Here is an 18,532-nt window from a genome sequence, read left to right as displayed (position 1 = left end):
CTTCTGGGGAAAGTCGAAAAGCCTTTCATGGGGCTTTCAGTGAGGTTTTGTGGTTTAGTCAGCTTTCGAGCAATGTGATGCTCTGATTTAAACTGGGCAGTACTAGAAGTAATATTACTATTTCAGCTCGCAAGTACTGATAATAGGTTATGGGGCTCCAGGAGCCGCGGAATTAGAGCTAGTTTCGAAGGAGAATCCTACTTTGACCCTTCCCCGCAAGGCTGCTACAACTCCCACAGCCCAAACAAGTTGGGTCGTGTGCGCAGGCGCGGCCGTGGGAGCACTCTTTCCAGCTGTAGCCCTCCCCCACCATCCGGGTCCTCTTCGACCGCCCGGCCGGGAGCGGGCGCAGTGGCTCCTGCCGCTGGGATCCTAATAAAGTTGCACTGAGCGGAAACCGGCCCGCGCCCGGCCAGAGCGCAGGGAGCAGCGGCGGGGACCCCCTTCCCCCGCCTGCCTCATTGGGCTCGTAAGTGTATCCAACTCAGGCGGGCTGGGTGGGCAGTGGGATGTGAGGAGAGACCCCAGAAGTCTGGGAGGGGTAGGCGGCGGCGGCCACTCCTTTCCAGGCCCGGCTGCCCTCCCCACCTCCCGAGCTCTGTCTCGTCGGCTTCCGGGACCCGTGGGGGTCGGGCCGTTAAATGGTGCAGGCGGCGGGAACGCGCGCGGGCCGAGCCCTTGTGCGCCCCGACCTCAGCCCGACTGCCGGGGCCAGCAGGCGCTTTTCTGCTTGGGCCACGGTGTAAATAATGCCCACTCTGTGCGAAGCTCCTAGCGGGCCGCTTTTCAGCCCGGCCAGATGGGTCTCAACTCGGGCACCGCCGGGGTTGGGGGAATGGGACGGGTCCCTCCCCCCAAGGAGAAAGGGGAACTAGGAGGAGGATTTAGAGGTCAGGCGGAGTCGGGCCTGGATGGGGTGTCCCATCGGGCCCCCCTGATGACCCAGGAGAATAACAGCGTCCGTCCCGAGAGCGCCCGCCTCGCCCCCATCCAGGAGAGAAGCGGGGCAAGCAGGAGGATCCCCATCCTTGAAAGGAGGGAACGGCAGCCCTCTGATTTAAAAAACAGCAACACCGCAGCAAAACTTGGGGGAGGTCGGCCCGGGAGCTCTGAGCGGCCTACCAGGCCCATGCCCTCTCCCGGCCGGCTTGGAAGCTCTCGGTCTAGTGGCCGGTGCCCACCGGGCTGTGGTGAGGGCCGGGAGGTGACTGCTGTGGGGAATGTTGCCGGAGGAGTTTTCTGGTGTGACTGGGTAGACGTATAAAAAATCTTTTGCTTCGGGATGCCAAGCTGAGAGGTATTTTTGGATTTAGATGTAAAATTGGTTCCCCCCCTCCTTTTTTTAAAAATAAATTATGAAAGTTGGAAAGACTCAATGGATATCAACTACTTAATCTTTATTTTATAGTTTGCTTAACCTAGGCTTGACCAGGGTCATAGCTAGTAATATATCTCCTCTTATAATTCTCTTATAATTCTCCTCTCCTCCCTCCCCACAACTGATTGAATTGTAAATTCTCCCTGATGTCTTATTCACATGAATTCTTTCCATAATGAAGTTTAGTGAACTGATGCAATTAACTATCGCTACTTAACAGTTCCACTTAACTAACTTGGGATTGGTCTTTAAAAATTCTAGGGTGATATTCGGGCTCTACTGACGTTTTTCCTCAGGCTAATTTCAGTTCCATCAGAGATTTTATTTCCATCTCAGTCTTTAGACCTATGACATGCTTTTGCATGTCTTCACCTCTGCTGGTTCTGATTCAGTGGACTTTTGGAGTGTAAACTTTGAAACTCCTATCTGGGGCTAGATTTGAATTAAAGCATGCTTTGTTAGCCAAAAGAAGTTGTTGGATTGCAGTTAAAGAGTTGGAATAAATACGGCCCGGTATCTGGACATCACAGAATTTAGAGTTGATAATCAAGTCTAACTTTAACCTCAATTTTGAATTTCACTTTAGGAAAACAAATTGAGACTGAAATAAAGTTTATTATTGAGAATACATATCTTTTCAAGCAATATACAGGAGATAATTGGGGGGGGGGGGAGTTGAGGGGAACTAATCCACATCAGTTGAACAGTAAGTTCCAATTTTGGTTTTGATGGAAAGAGAACATATTGCATAGTCTGGCCAGGAGGTGAGGAATGCCTGGATAACTCTGGGCCAGATCTCTATCTTGATTGTAGACTGTTTCCTGACCAGCTGGGGATCTGGGGGGGGGGAGCTTTCTTGGCTGCTTGAGCATATAAATGGGCGTGGTGCTAACTATATCTTGTTTGCTTTATCTGTCTTTGGAAAAAGTTTTGAAGCCTGTTTGGGGTGTCACATCTTGCCTATTCTCCAGTGCTGAAGTGTTGTTATCTAGCAGCAAACACTGATTCACTTTACTCTTTTATTAAAATGGGGTTGACAATCTTTCTTTAACTTGTAGTGCTTTCAACATTAGACTTTTAGGTTATCCTTAAGAAAAAGTCAACCGTTGGCAAGTTCAGAAGTATTGTTCTTACAAAACTTGCTACTGAGGAATGTCTTAACATTTTCAGTGAAAGATTTGGAATAAGATTTAAGTTTTTTCTCACATGTATTTATTATAAAATTTATATATATAAAATTTGGAGAGGTAGTTGAATGTTTCAAGTTCATGATTATAAGGGAGCTGTTTACAAATTCACCAGTGCCAATGAATTTTTTTTTCCTATTAGATCTCAGTGCATATGTCAATTCAAAGTATGAGATTGCAGATTAATTTTATGCAACACTAATGCATACAGGAGTCTTCATTAAAATGACTACTTATATTTGACTTATTTTTGTCTTTGGTTAATGGTGGTCTTTACCACCTATACTCCTATGCTACTTCTACTCCACAAAGTAATCCGGTACACATCTTCTCTTTATGCACTTGAGTCATTTTATGAAAAATCCCTTTTAAATCTTCCTTCCTATAGTATTGCAAAGCCATCTTTCTATTACTGCAAAGTGTATCCCATTTCTTCTCCCTTTACTAGTCACAGGTGATAGGTAATAAAGCCAGAAGAGCATTTAGAACTGAAATCCTAATATATTAATTAGGTGGATTCATTTAACATGATTTCAAGCCATTAGTGGGGAGAATGGAGGCATGAATGAGAACATGGATATATTATTTTTTCTTTTTTAAATGTTGAATAAGTGTCCTACTCTCTTATCTCCTGCTGCTTTTGTAGGCGCCATGGAAATGGACAGATAGATATAGGTTTCATTTCTTTTCCCTCTGGCAAAGTAAGCTATTAATTTGAGTGGGAGACAGTGGTAGAATGTTGCTACTAATGAGACTTGAGTCAGATTTTTTTTTATTATGCAACAGGATGCTGGGAAAATTATTAAAAGCTTCATTCTATAGCAAAGCAGAGACAAGAACATTCTGCTTTCTTTACTCATGAATTTTAATTTCTGGCTCAACCTGAAGACAGAGTAGGACCATAATTCTACCTAGGGAGCCCTATTTCCTGTTTTCAGTGAATGTCAATCTTATGGTTTGTAGTAATCCTTTTTTGTTCTTTGCAATGGACAGTCTATTGCTTTCCATAACTTTAAATAATCCAAGATGTTGTTTTCTGATATTTTGAAAGTATTAATATTTTATATATTGTATATAATGAAAATTAAAGGAAGTATAATACAAAAATATCATCCCAGATAGAAAATTAGAGGCCTAAAGGGTAAAAATTATTTGCTTAAGATTTCCTATTTAAGAAATTTTTTAGGGATTATATATTTTATTCATATTCATTTCTCTTTTTTTTGTTTATTTTATATTATTACAATAATCTTGTTATGAGAGTAAACATAAGCCCCCCCCCCACCCAAGAAGATGAGAAACTTCAAGAATAATGAGAGAGAGAAAAAAATGTACTTCAGTCTGTGTTCAGATTCTTATGGCTCTGTCTTTGGAATGAGTTGCCTTCTTTAGCATAAGTACACCAAAGAAGTTGCTTCAATATTTTTCCCACAGTTGTTATTACTAGCTGAATTTCCCTCCACTGTATTCCTCCCCACTCTTCATTTATTCTGTTCTCTCTCTCTCTCTCTCTCTCTCTCTCTCTCTCTCTCCTTTCACTCTGTCCCTGTTCAGAAGTGTGTTGTATCTGAGTACCCTCTTCCATGATCTGATCTTCCCTCTCTTCTATCATATCCACCCCCCCCCCATCCCTCCTCCCATTCCCTCTTATCCCATCCCTTTCTTCTCATTTTTCTCTAGGGTAAGATAGATTTCTATACCCTATTAAGTGTATATGTTATGTCTTTTCTGAGCCATTTCTGATGAGAATGAAGGCTCACTCTTTCCCCCTTGCCTCCCCCCCCCCTTTTCTTGACTCTTATGTGAAATAGCTTATCTCCTTTCTCTTCCTCCCAGTACTTTCCCATCACCCATTGACTCCATCTTTTTACTATATTATATCATTATATTCAGCTCCTTCTGTACCTTGTCTATATATGCTCCTCCTAATTAATTGCTCTTATAATTGAGAAAGTTCATATAAGTTATCAGTACCTTCTTCCCATGCAGGAATATAAACAGTTCAACATTATTAAATTCCTCATAGTTAGTCCATCTCATCCACACCCTCTATGGTTTCCTGAGTCCTGTATTTGGAGATCAAACTTTCTGTTCAGCTCTGATTGTTTCAATAGGAAAGTTGATTTTTCGCATATTATTTTCTTCAGTATTTTTTTGTATTTCTTTTACCAAGCTGCAGATTTGGTCTTCATGATTTATCTGCATCACTCTCATTTCTCCTCCCAATTTTTCCTCTACCTCCCTTAATTACTTTTCAAAGTCTTTTTTGAGTTCATCCATAGCCAGAGCCCATTTTCTATTTCTCTTAGGGATTTTGGATACAGAAGCTTCGATTTTGTCATTTTCTGAATCTTCCATGGGATCAAAGTAATTTTCTATGGTCAGATTTTTTTTTCTTTTGTTTGCTCATTTCCTTGAGCCCATCAATCAAATCAATTGATTTACCACACTTCCAAGGCTTTTGGGGGGTTTTGGGGGCTACCCCACTGGGATATTCCTCCAAGGTTTTATGAGAGGCATTGACTGCTTTCTTGCCTGTGCTTTGATATGTGGATGACCACAGCCGCTTCCCTCTGCCCCAGAGCATGAGGAGAGTCCCTGCTTGCCTATAGCCCAAACTGCAACCTGGATTTGGGTGTGGGCAAACAGCTGAGTCCTGCCTCAGGGAGAGCAGAGCTAGACCTCTGCAGTCTTCCCCCACCACCTTACCATCTGTGGGCTGTGCTCTGGTGGGGCAGACTGGCTTCCCCAATTCCCACTGTAAGTTCTCACTTCTGGGCTGCTCTGAGGCTGGTGCTTGCTCTATACTCACTCTGGTGCAGCAGAGTTCTCTCACCACCCCTTCAAGCTGTTCCTGGTAATCCCTGGGCCAGGAGGTCTGGAAACCTCCCCGCTCTGCCACAGACCTAGGCACCTCCAGGGATGTAGCTACTCAGCCAGCACTGGGGCTTTTTCCAACCCCCCAGTCCCGATGAAACAGACCTTTACCACAGAAACTTCTAAGTTGTCTTGGACTGGGAAATTGTATCACTCAGTCTTTCTGTGGGTTCTGCCCCTCTAAATTTTGGCTAGAGTCATAATTTGACAGCTTTTGGAGTTTTTTGGGGGGAACAAGTTTCTAGGAATTCCTGCCTTCGCACCACCATCTTGTCTCTGCCCCAGTCTAAGAAATATTAAGCCTAAGACTGAAAACCAGGTATCTTGACTTCCATGCTACTGGTGCTTTTCCTTTCACCACTGATGCTACTTGATGCTTTTGACAATAGAATCCCTTTTGGTAGTTTATGGTTATATTTGATTTGCAGTAGATAGATGATAACATATACATACATACATATACACACACATACATATATACACATGTGTGTATATATATATATTTTTAAGCAAAGAAATGGCATGTTCAGGTCTATATATAAAAAAGATTGTTATGGATGAACTAAGTTTGGAAGTAATTTGCATTCAAAGGCCTCCACTGACTGGTGCTACCCTAATGCTGTCATTAGGCATTTTGCACCAGAACATTTGACCCTATATTTTCTTGCCTCTATAATTTTGCTTATTTTCGGGAGGCTCAGTGCCTTGAATGACTTTCCAACAAGCTTCTCATGCTCATCTTTAGCATTGATCATCCTCTGTGGACTTCACATTGTATGTTATTTTGCAATTTCATAATACTGTTCTGTAATTGTGTATTACAGCTTTCTATTAGTGTCTTATCCCTGCTGCCTACCTCCCCCCCAAAAAAAAAATTTGGGTAAGTGAAGATCTTTTCTTTCCTCAAATTTTATTAATGTCTGTTTCTTCTTGGAGTTCAGCACATTACTTAGCATATAAATAGTTCACATTTGTTTGGGTTTTTTTCCATATATTTTATGTATGTGTGTGTGTGTATAAAATCTAATTTATATGTAAATATATAAAATCTAATATGTGTGTGTGTGTGTGTGTGTGTGTGTGTGTGTGTGTGTGTGTGTGTATCTCCTATACTTCTACTTTATCTGTAACATGTATAGTTATAGTATTTGTGTTTAATAAAATAGAAGACTTGGACCTAAAAGTAGTTGTGAAAGATTGTTGAAGTCAGTGATTTCTTAAAAAATTGATTTGATTTCTAATGTCAGAGCAAAGATTCAGTTTTCATTGGTTCCTCCTGGGATACTTTCCAGTTCTAAAAGGTTATATACCTGAAGTACAATTTTTTTTATGAGACTGGACAGTTTTGGAATTATACATTAATTTCTACCTTGCTTTGAACAATTAAATGAACTAAACCAAATTTGAGGCCTTGTTCTCTTATAGAGTTTCATTTTTTTCTTTTCTATTGAGCCTCATCTTGATTGAGAATAAAAATGTTTCAATACATTTTTATATGTAATATTATGAATTGTAAGTAGATTTTATAAACTAGAGTATAGAGTATTTTCTCTCATTAGATTATTCTAATTATTTGAATTATTTGATTATTTGAATTCCTTCATATAATATTCCATATATCTATATTTTAAAATGATAAACAACTAATGTGTTAATTTTTGCCTTTCATTTTACCTGATACTCTAATCTGGTTAGTGGAAATGGGTTTAAAATTATTATAACCTTAGGATGTAACTGTTATTTTGTTAGGTATATTTGAAGAACAAATGTAAAATGTATGAAGATCAATGGAAGGAAACTGTGTGATGCTTAACTTGGAAAAAGAATAATTGTCTTCAGGTATTTGGAGGAGCTATTGAGTTTATTTTCTTTGGATCCAAAATGCAAATCTAGGAGAGGCTAGGTGGCAGTGGATAAAGAATCAGCCCTGGAGTCAGGAGTACCTGGGTTCAAATCCTGTCTCAAACACTTAATAATCACCTAGCTGTGTGGCCTTGGGCAAGCCACTTAACCCCATTTGCCTTGCAAAAACCTAAAAAACAAACAAACAAAATGCAAAGCTAGAAGCATTGGATGAAAGTTGCAGAGACAAACACACATATCAATTAGTGCAGGGATTCTTAAAACTTTTTTTTTATGCCATCTTTGGCAGTATAGAGCTTATGAATTCTTCAGAATAATGTTTTTAAATGAACAAGATCACAAAAGAAATGAATTCTATTGGATTTTCAATTATCAAATTGATATATACATACACATATATATGTGTGTGTGTGTGTGTATATATATATATATATATATATATATATATGTATGTAAAATTGTTGCATCTCTGGTTAAAATCCCTTGTATTAGAGAAATCCAGAAGTAGAATGGATTGCCTTGGGAGGGTGATGGATTGTCCCTTAGTGGAGATCTTAAAGCAAAGAATGAGTGTTTTTTGAATATATTATAAGGGGGAGACTTATTCCTTGTTTTTTTGTAGGTTTTTGGTGGGGGGAGAGTTGGGGTTTTTTAACACATGCAGATATGAATGCAGATATGAAAATATGATAAGAGAAAAGTATTGTTTTAACACTAATGAATGAGAATTAGAATTTTAAAAAACAAGATTCTTTGGATATTAAAAAAAATTGGCAACTGTAAACCAAGTTTTATGAGAAAATCCTTATTAACACTTGAGTTTTAAGATTCTTTCCATGATATTAAGAACCTCATTCTCTGGATCTTGGGTTTCTCAGATCCAGAACACAGATAAAGGGGATTCCCCTGATTGGTCCTTATGGTATTAGATATCTTCCTTTCCCAAGCTTCATAATGAAGTTGATATTGTTTCTCTCTCTCTCTCTCTCTCTCTCTCTCTCTCTCTCTCTCTCTCTCTCCCTCTCCCTCTCCCTCTCCCTCTCCCTCCCCCTCAAGCTCTCTTGCAAGATAATCCAAATTATTCCATAGACCTTTTTTCTGCCAGCACACTTCTCTCAATATCCTTTTAAATATATGAGGTTTATCAACAATGCCCATGAGCATAACATAGTATTAAAATGTACATCTTGGCTCATCTCTTAGACTACAGTCAGAAAATAAAAATAAGATTTTATTTTTAAATTAAAAACTAAATAAACCCATCAAGTATGGCTCCAAAAGTATAGTGGTTTCTTTATGAATGAATGAAACTTGAACCTTAATCTCAAAAGTAACAATTGGCATATGAATGAATGAAAAAGGAAGTATTTAGTACTTAGTACATGAAAGCACTATGCTAAGCATTGATGATACTAAGAGAAAAGTAAAATAACCTCTGCTTTCAGTAAGCTCGCATTCTAGGGGTGAAAAGTATAGAGAAGCATTCATATGCAAGTCAGATGGGAAAGATCCTATGCAATGGCAAAGCAGATGGTTGCCCCCTCTTTAATGTCATTTCTACTTATAAAAACCTTATCAGTTTCTGATGATGAATCATTTGACAGTGCCAAAGATTTTGCTGGCAAGAGCTTCTTTTCTGGGTATTTGGGATCTTGTGACTAGAATTTGCCAGGATGTATCTCCACAGTGTTAGCTGTGTTCTCAGGATGATGACTGTGGGCACTGTGACAGAAGCATTCTTATTCCTAAAAGTCTTAGCTTCATGCTGAACTTGAATGATAGTTATGAGGGCTAGGCTGGATGCAGGACCAGTTTCTTAGGGGTGTGGTCAATCCTAGGGCTCTGTTCATTTGTCAGTGGTCATTCATCAATAGCTATTTGTGTTGGAAAAAGTGGGGCTTCTCTCTACATTTATTTTTTCTTCTCATTGATTTCTGTGGAGCCTGGCTGGGAACAAGATTCAACATTTGAGAGAACATTGCTACTCCTAAGGATCTTGGGCCCAGTGTTTGGACTGTCTCTCCACCTGGATCTGCAAGCAAATGTTGATTAAGGTTTTAATGATATTAGTTTGACTTGTCTGGCACATAAACTTCACAATGGAAGTCAAGAATACATTTCAATAGAAAAAAGAAGAGGACAAGACATGTTTCACTTACTTGTGGTAATTTCAGTCAACACTAGACTTAAGATAGAAGAGAAAAAATGTTCAAAAAGGGTAATAGGTTACTGAAGGAAAGAAGTCACTGTATTCCTTCCAAAACAATAACAAATGGAAATATCCTTTTTCTAAACCAGATCTGGAAAGTAGAATACATTCTCTTTCTACCCTCCAATTCCTCCTATGATTGTCCATTCCAGTAATGAAATTAACAGATTTATTTGCCTGGTTAGCCACATGGAGTATCCTCAATAATTTGTGGCTACAATCAATCTGTCCTCAGAAATACAACCTGATTTTTTTTAAACAAAAAAATTAAAAACTCCAATTAATAACAAATTAGTTCTGATTAGTTTTCTGACATTAGGTAGTTGCTCCAGAATTAATTAGAATTTGAATTGAGAGGGAAACTAAAGACTTCATTGAATGTTATCTCACTAGGAGTTTATGAGTCTAGAATAATTTTTATTATTGCAGGTTTTAATTTTTCATTAGTTTGGTTGAAATGTTTGTTTTAATGTGGTGCTACCACAGCTTTGATACTCCAGTGCAGCTGGTATCATCTCTGTCAAGACTCTCAAAGCTTTTATTTGGGAGCACAGAATGCTTTCCCTATTTGGCAACCTTTCATTTGTAAGGTCAATAGCCTTTTTTCTTCTTTTCTTGTCCTACTTTATAGACCCACAGAATTAGAGTTTCAAGGCACCTCAGAGGTCATCCCTCTTACAGATAAGGGAACAATTCTAATGCATTAAAATTTCTTAGATGAGGTTTTAAAAGTTTTTTTTTTTCCTTTGTTGGGTAAAGTTTTTAGTGTGATTGACTAGTGTGAACAGAACCTATCAAATAGGTAAAACATTGAAAGAAGATCAATGTCACCTGGAAGGATTCATCAAAAGGTTGATTTTGAGCTTTTAAGTGGTTTTGTAATGTCCATCATATATATCTCGTCTTTCTCTTTAAACTCTTATTACTTCATAGATGGTCCTGGAAGATCTTCTAATTGTTTCTCATTTCTCTGCTTTCCTACTTTAGATATCACTGCCAGATAACTATTTTCCAAATTCTGCTTTAGGCTTCTTTCTCCATCTTCCTCACCCTTCATGCACTCGCTACTGAAAACAAACAAAAGTCCAAGCTTTTAGCCTGGTATTCTTGGCTCTAGAAATCTTGAATACACCTATCTTATTTCATTGGATCTTTTTGCTTTAACTGTATTAATGTCTAACCTCCCACGTCTACTCCAAACTTTCTGGGGTTGCCTTCTTATTTCTCTTTTTTTTATTTACACCTTGCTAAAATAGTCTTTTTTGTAAGAATAAGCTTAATCCCCTTTCCCCCTACAAAAATAGAAAAACCTCATGAAAAATAAAGTGAAAGAAAGAAAAAACAAATTGTATTTCAGTCTGTGTTCAGATGCCATAAGCTCTGTCTCTGGGGTGGGTTATATTCTTTATAAGTGTATCAGAAAAGTTGCTTCCATATTGTTTTTCCCCATGGTGGCCATTGCTGATTGTATTTCCCTCTATCCATTTCTCTCCACTCCCATTTATTTTATTTTCTCTCTCTCTCTCTTCCTTTCATTCTGTCCCTCTTTAAAAATGTGCTTTGGGGCAGCTGAATGGCACATCGGGCAGAGCACCAGCCCTGGAGCCAGGAGGACCCAAGCCCAAATCCCACCTATACCCAGCAACCACCCAGCCATATGGTCCTAGGCAGGCTACCCAATCCCATCACCTTGCAAAAAAACAAACAAGTGTGTTGTATCTGACTCTCCCATTATCTTCCCTCTCCTCTATCACCTATACTTCCTTCCCCTCCCCTTGTCCTCTTTTTCCCCATCCCCTTCCTCTCCTTTTTCCTCTAGGGTAAGAGATTTCTATGTCCTAATCAGTGTGTATGTTGTTTCCTCTCTGATCCACTTCCAATGAGAATGAAGGCTCACTTATTCTCTGTCACCTTCCCCCCCTTCCATTCTTTTGCAGAAGCTTTTTCCTGAGTCTCTTACATGAAATATCTTAGCCCATTCTACCTCTCCTTTCCTTTTCTCCCAGTATATTTCATTTTCACCCATTGACTCCATGTTTATAATATATTATACTTTCATATTCAACTCTCTCCTTTGCCTTGTCTAAATATGCTCCTCCTAACTGCTCTATTAATTGAGATGGTTCATATGTGTTATCTTTCCATACAGGAATACAAGCAGACCAACATAATTAAATTCCTCATAATTTACTCCTTTTTATCTACCTCTCTATACTTCACATGAGTCCTGTACTTAAAGATCAGACTTTTGGTTCAGCTCTGCTTGTTTCAATAGGAAAGTTTGAGATTCCCCTATTTCATTGAATGTCCGTCTTTTTCCCCTGGAAGAGGATGTTCAGGTTTACTGAATAGTTGATTCTCAGTTGCATTCCAATGTCTCTTACCTTCTGGAATATTATATTTCAAGCCTTATGAGCCCTTAATGTAGATGCTACTAAATCCAGTGTAATCCTGAATTGTAGTGCCATGATATTGGAATTATTTCTTTCTGACTGCTTCTAATATTTTCTCTTTCACTAGAGAGTTCTGAAATTTCCTGGGAGGTTTTATTTTTTGGATCTCTTTTAGGAAGAGATTGGCGGATTCCCTCAATTTCTATTTTACCCTCTGCTTCTAGGTTATCAGGGCAATTTTCCTGCAGAAATTCTTTAAAAATGTAGTCAAGGCTCTTTTTATCATTATAATTTTCAGGTAGCCCAAAAGTTTTTTAATTGTCTCTTCTGGATCTGTTTTCAGGTCAGTTTTTCCAATGAGATATTTCACATTTTCTTCTAGTTTTTTTATTCTTCTAGTATTGTTTTATTATTCACAAAGTCTTCAACTTCATTTACCTCCATTCTATGTTTGAAAGAGTGTTTTCTTCAGGGAGCTTTCTTATCTCCAGTTCAGCTTTTTAAGGCATTCTACTCATTAATTTTTCTGTTTGACCTAAACCAGTTTTTAACATGTTATTTTCTTTGGAATTTTTTTTATCATCTTCACCAAGCTGCTGACTTGATTTTCATGTATCTTCTGCTTTGAACTCATTTCTCTTCCCAATTTTTCCTCTCCCTCCCTTACTTGATTTTCAAAATTTTTTTTGAGCTCTTCCATAACCTGATCCCAACTCCTATTTTCCTTGGAGGTTTTGGATACAGAAGCTTGCTCTTTATCATCTTCTGAGTGTGTATCTTGTTCCTCCATGGGAACAAAGTAATTATCTATGGTCAGATTCTTTTTTTTAGAGTGTTATTGGGGCACCTCTGTAAGGACCTCAGTTCCTTCAGTGTCTTTTGAGAGACCTTGACTATTCTCCTGGCATGTGCTCTGCCGTATGCTCTGGTCTGTGGATGATCACAAGCACTCCCCTCTGTCCTGGAACCATGAGAAGGGTTTCTACTCTATGACAGTGGGGCCCAGACTGAAACCAGGGTCTGAATATGGGTAAAGTCCTGCCCCATGGGTAGTGGAGAGCCTTCAACAATCTCCCCCCAACCGCTCTTACCATCTGAGAACTGAGAGCCACCCTGGCCTGGGATCTGCACTCACTCTTGTCAGAGTTTTCCCTGTTGATCTTCCAAATTGTGCTTGGTGATCCCTAGGTTGGGAAGTCTGGATACCGGTTTTGCTGCCATGAACCAGTACCCCCAGGGACTCAGGTGCCTGGTGGCCTGTTCTGGAAGACTGGAACTCTTTCACTATGGCATGGTGTGACCCAGGTGGAACAGAGCCTTCCTGCGGATCTTCAGGTTACCTTGGGCTGGAGAATTGTTTCATTGGGTCTTTCTGTGGGTTTTGCCTCTCCAAAATTTAGTCATAAATTTAGGGTTTTTGGAATATTTTAGAAGAGAGCTTCTAGTAGAACCTGCCCTCTCACTGCCATCTTGGTGTCACCTCCTTCTTGTTTCCTGTTGCTAATTCTTCAAGGTTCAGATCAAATCCCATTTCCTCTTCAAATCATGTGAATTCCCTCTCCTCTGACTTTTTTTATGGTGGTTATTATCTGTATCATTTATCATTGACTCCTTTCACTGGTCTTGTGGAATATTTGTTGAAATATTTGTTCCATAGTCAATACACTTCTTTTCATCCTAAATCTTCTCCTCTCCCATCTCTTCCATCTACTAGCAATTATTGAAACTAGTTTTCCCCCAATGATAACATAGCCTTCCTTACCACTCTTTCTCATACTGACTGTATCTTCACTGGTGGAGATGAAAGAATTAGACTACTCAACACCCTTGCCACTTCCATATTTTCTTTCTCCATCCCTCAGTTACTTCTGCTCCTTAGAGTTTTCACACTATTCATATCAATTAAAATCCTGATGGCTATTGTCTATACAGCTCCAGATAACTCCCTTCTGTCATCATGAAGTTCAATATGTGACTAACAAGTTTTTCTTTCCTTTCTAATTTATGTCCTCGTATTATTATTGACTTTGCTTTAAATACCTGAGCCACTTAATTCCTATGAGTTTTCTTCCTTCCTGTCTCAGTCATATTCTTGATTTTGCTGTCTCAGGCACAGATACACCTGTTTCACATTAAAGAATTTGGAAATCCCTGTGTCCTACCATAAAACAGAATAAAATAGAAATTACAGAATCCACTCAGTACCACCTGAATAAGATCCCCAAATGAAAATTTCTAGGAATATTATAGTCAAATTCCAGAGCTCTCAGATCAATTAGAGCATCCAAGCATTCAAAGTGAAACAATTCAAATATTGTAGAGCTAACACAAGATTTAATAGCTTCTACATTAGAGGATCAAAGAGTTTGGAATATGATCTTCCAGAAAGTAAAGGAACTTGGATTACAACTAAGAATCACCTATCCCAGCAAACCTGAGTATAATCCTTCAAGGGGAAAAAGTGGTTATTTAATGAAAGAGAGGACTTGCATGCATTCTGGATAAGATATGAATAGAATAGCTGAATAGAAATTTTGACATTCAAGCATGAGACTCAAGAGAAGCATGAAATGATAAATAGGAAAGAAAAATAAGAGATTCAATAAGATTTTAAGATACAGAACATTATGGTATAGAAAACAAATAATATTGATTACATGAAAATACTGCTTGATTCAGCAGTGTCATTACTGGGCCTGTATCCAAAGAGAATACAGAAAGGGAAAATTTGGTCTAACGATGTACAGAAATATTTATAGGAGCTCTTTTGGTGGTGACCAAGAATTAGAATTGATGAAATGTCCATCATTTGGGCAACAACTGAAAAAGTTGTGGTGTATAATGTAAGTGATTGCCATTATATTATAAGAAATAAGCAGGCAGATTTCAGAAAAATCAGGAAAGACTCCCATGAACTGATGAAAAGTGAAGTGATCAGAACCAGGAGAGAACATTGTTTACAGTAATAACAATTTGTGAGATGATTAACTATGAATAACTTAGTTCTTCTCAGCAATACAATAATCCAAGATCCTTCCAAAGGATTTGTGATGGAAAATGCTGACCACATCCAGAGAAAACTGATAACCTGAATGGAGACTGAAGTATACCATTTTCATTTTTATCTTTTTTGTGTTTTCTTTGGTCTTTCACAACATGACTAATATGGAAATATTTTTACATGATTGCATATATATATATATAATCTATTTAAAAATTCTTAATATTTTTCAGGAGAGGGAAAGGAGAAAGGGAAAAAAATTTGAAACTCAAGATTTTTTTAAATCAATGTTTACAGTTATATGAGATTGGGAGGGGGGAATAAAATATTAAAAAAAGGTTTTTGACAAAATTTGTACGGTGAAGGTTAGAGGGAAATTTCTTTGACCAAGGCTTTATTTCTCAAATATATAGCGAACTGAGTGAAATTTTTAAAAATACAAGTCATTCCCCATTTTATAAATGATCAAATAGGCAGTTTGCAGATGAAAGAATCAGTGCTATATTTATATGGAAAAAAAATAGCTTCAATCACTTTTGATTACAGAAATGCAAATTAAAACAACTCTGAGGTACCAACTCACACTTATCAGATTGGTTACTCTGACAGAAAAGGAAAATGAAAATGTTGGAGGGAATGTGGGAAAATTGGGACACTAATGCATTGTTGATAGAGTGAGCAATTTGGACTAGGGCAAAGGACTATAAAATTGTATTTTCTTTAACCCAGGAATAGCACTATTAGATCTCTATTCCAAAGAAATTTTTTTAAAAAAGGAAAAAGACTTATATGTATAAAAATGAAGTAGCTTTTTGTTGTAGCAAAAAATTGGAAGATTGAAGAGCTGCATATCATTTGAGGAATTGCTCAACAAATTTTGGTTTATGATCAGTGTTCTAAGTAATGATAAATAGAATGCTTTCAGAAAAACTTATGTAAAAGTCTTTTCAGAAAGACTTAACATGAACTGATGCAAAATGATGTGAGCAGAACCAAAAGAAAATGTTCACAGTAGCAACAATATTGTACAATGATCAACTGTGAATGACCTTGCTAGTTTCAGCTATGATCTAACAGTTACGAAGGAGTTACCATGAAAAATGCTCTCTACCTCCACAAAGAAAATCTTTTTAAGATTTTTTTCTTAATTTATTTGTTGGGGATCTATATTTTCTTTCACAACATGATTAATATGGAAATGTTTTCTATGACTGAATATGTCTGACCTTTATCAAATTTCTTGCCTTTTTTAGGGAGAAGGGGAGAGTGAGAAGGAAGGAGAAAATTTGGAACTCATAATTAAAAAAAACATGAATGGGGCAGCTAGGTGGCATAGTGGATAAAGCACCGGCCTTGGAGTCAGGAGTACCTGGGTTCAAATCTGGTCTTAGACACTTAATAATTACCTAGCTGTGTGGCCTTGGGCAAGCCACTTAACCCCATTTGCTTCGCAAAAACCTAAAAAAAAAAATGCAAAAAATTGTTTGTAACACATAATTAGAAATTGTTTTTAACAATTGAAAAAAACTAAAAAATATTTATATAGCAAAAGAAAAAAGTAAGGCACTATGTACTAGGTTCTTGGGTTTACAAAAACCAAAAAACTTAAAAATTTTTGCTTACTAAGAACCTTAACATTTTACTTAATTTCTCTGATATATACTTTTATATCACATTTCATAATAGAGTTGATGGGATCAAAGAAGCTATTGGAAATCTCAGTCTTGGAAGTTGTTTATGATGTCTTTTTGGCAGACATTATAGGTGAATAGGTGTTTGGTGAGCCAATTGAAATTAGTTCAAGTTGGGCAGTTGATGTCCATGTTTCATTTGCAGATGTCATAAATCTCATCATCCACTTTTTTTTTTAGCATTTTAACATTTTATTTGTTTTCCAATTATATACAATAGTAATATGTACCCATCATTTTTTGCAAGGCTCTGAATTCCACAGTTTCCCCCTTCCCTTCCCCCCACAGAAGTCTGTCTGACAGTCTTTACATTGTTTCCATGCCATACATTGATATAAATTGAATGTTATAAGAGTAAACATAAGAATAAACATAAACTCCCTCCCCCCCAAGAAGATGAAAAAAAAATTGTACTTCAGTCTGTGTTCAGATTTCAATGGCTCTGTCTCTGGGATGAGTTGCTTTATTATAAGTCCGCCAGAGAAGTTGCTTCAATATTTTTCCCTCAGTTGCTATTACTAGCTGTACTTCCAGTCTATTCCTCCCCACTCTCATTTATTCTATTCTCTCTCCTTTCATCCTGGCCCTGTCCAAAATTGTGTTGAATCTGAATACCCTCTGCCTTGATCTTCCCTCTCTTATATCACCTATTCCCCCCCCCCCATTCCTCCTCATCCCATCCTTTTCCTCCCTGAGCCATTTCCGATGAGAATGAAGCCTCACTCATTTCCTGTTGCCTTCCCCCCCCATTGAAAAAGCTTTTTTTTGACTCATGTGAAATCTCTCAGCTTCTTCATCTCCTTTTCCTTCCTCCCAGTACTTTCCCCTATCGCCCATTGACTCCATCTTTTTTTACTATATTATACCATTATATTCCGCTCCTTCCTATGTCCTGTATATATGCTCCTTCTAACAGCCCTTATAAATGAGAAAGTTCATATGAGTTTATCAATATCTTCTAACCATGCAGGAATACAAACAGTTCAACATCATCAAGTTTCTCATAGTTAGTTCCTCTCTTCCACACCCTCTGGTTCACCAGAGTCCTGTACTTGTAGATCAAACTTTCTGTTCAGCTCTGGTCATCTCAATACAAAAGTTTGAATGTCCCCTGTTTCATTGAAAGTCTATCTTTTCCCCTGAAAGAGGATGTTCAGTTTTGCTGGGTAGTTGATTCTCAGTTGTAAACCAAGATCTTTTGCCTTCTGGAATATCCTATTCCAATCCCTATGAGCCCTTAATGTAGATGCTGCTAGATCCTGTGTAATCCTGACTATGGAGCCATGATAGTTGAATTTTTGTTTCTGGCAGCTTTTAGAATTTTCTCTTTGATTTGGGAGTTTGGGAATTTGGCTATAATATTCCTGGAAGTTTTTCTTTTGGAATCTCCTTCGGGGGTGACTGGTGAATTCTCTCAACTTACTATTTTACCCTTAGCTTCTAGGATCTCGGGGCAATTTTGCTGTATTATTTCTTGAAAAATGAAGTCTAGGCTCTTTTCCTGATCATGGCTTTCAGATAGTCCAGTAATTTTTAAATTATTTCTTCTAGATCTGTTTTCAGGCTCGGTTGTTTTTCCAATGAGATATTTCACATTTTCTTCTAATTTTTGGCTTTTTTGGAAGAGTTTTATTTCTTTTGCTTTCTTGCAAAGTCATCAGCTTCCTTTAGTTCCATTTTGCATTTGAAAGAACTATTTTCTTCAGAGAGCTTTTTTTAGCTGGCCATTTCTGCTTTTTAAGGCATTCTTCTCCTCATTTGACTTATGTTTTCGTTTTTCCATTAGGCCTAAACTGGTTTTTAACATATTATTTTCTTCAGCATTTTTTAATATATCTTTCACCAAGCTTTATTTGGTTATCATGATTTTTCTGCATCCCTCTCATTTTTCCTCCCAATTTTTCCTCCACCTCCTTTAATTGCTTTTCAAAGT

The 18,532-nt window shown here is 37.9% G+C and overlaps 1 protein-coding gene across 1 annotated transcript in view; it reads left to right on the top strand.

Annotated features, from left to right (window-relative positions):
- The first annotated feature begins 350 nt into the window (after positions 1-350).
- SMAD5 (SMAD family member 5) overlaps positions 351-18,532 on the top strand; it is a 52,512-nt gene continuing 34,330 nt past the window's right edge. The window contains exon 1 of the mRNA XM_074213501.1: positions 351-469. The gene's annotated coding sequence lies outside the window, so the exon portion shown is untranslated. The remainder of the gene's footprint in view (positions 470-18,532) is intronic.

This window comes from Macrotis lagotis, chromosome 1 (genome assembly GCF_037893015.1).
Source record: "Macrotis lagotis isolate mMagLag1 chromosome 1, bilby.v1.9.chrom.fasta, whole genome shotgun sequence".
Lineage (NCBI taxonomy): Eukaryota > Metazoa > Chordata > Mammalia > Peramelemorphia > Peramelidae > Macrotis > Macrotis lagotis.
The sequence above is the reverse complement of the archived record's forward strand: the minus strand, read 5'-3'. Positions and strand labels throughout refer to the sequence as shown.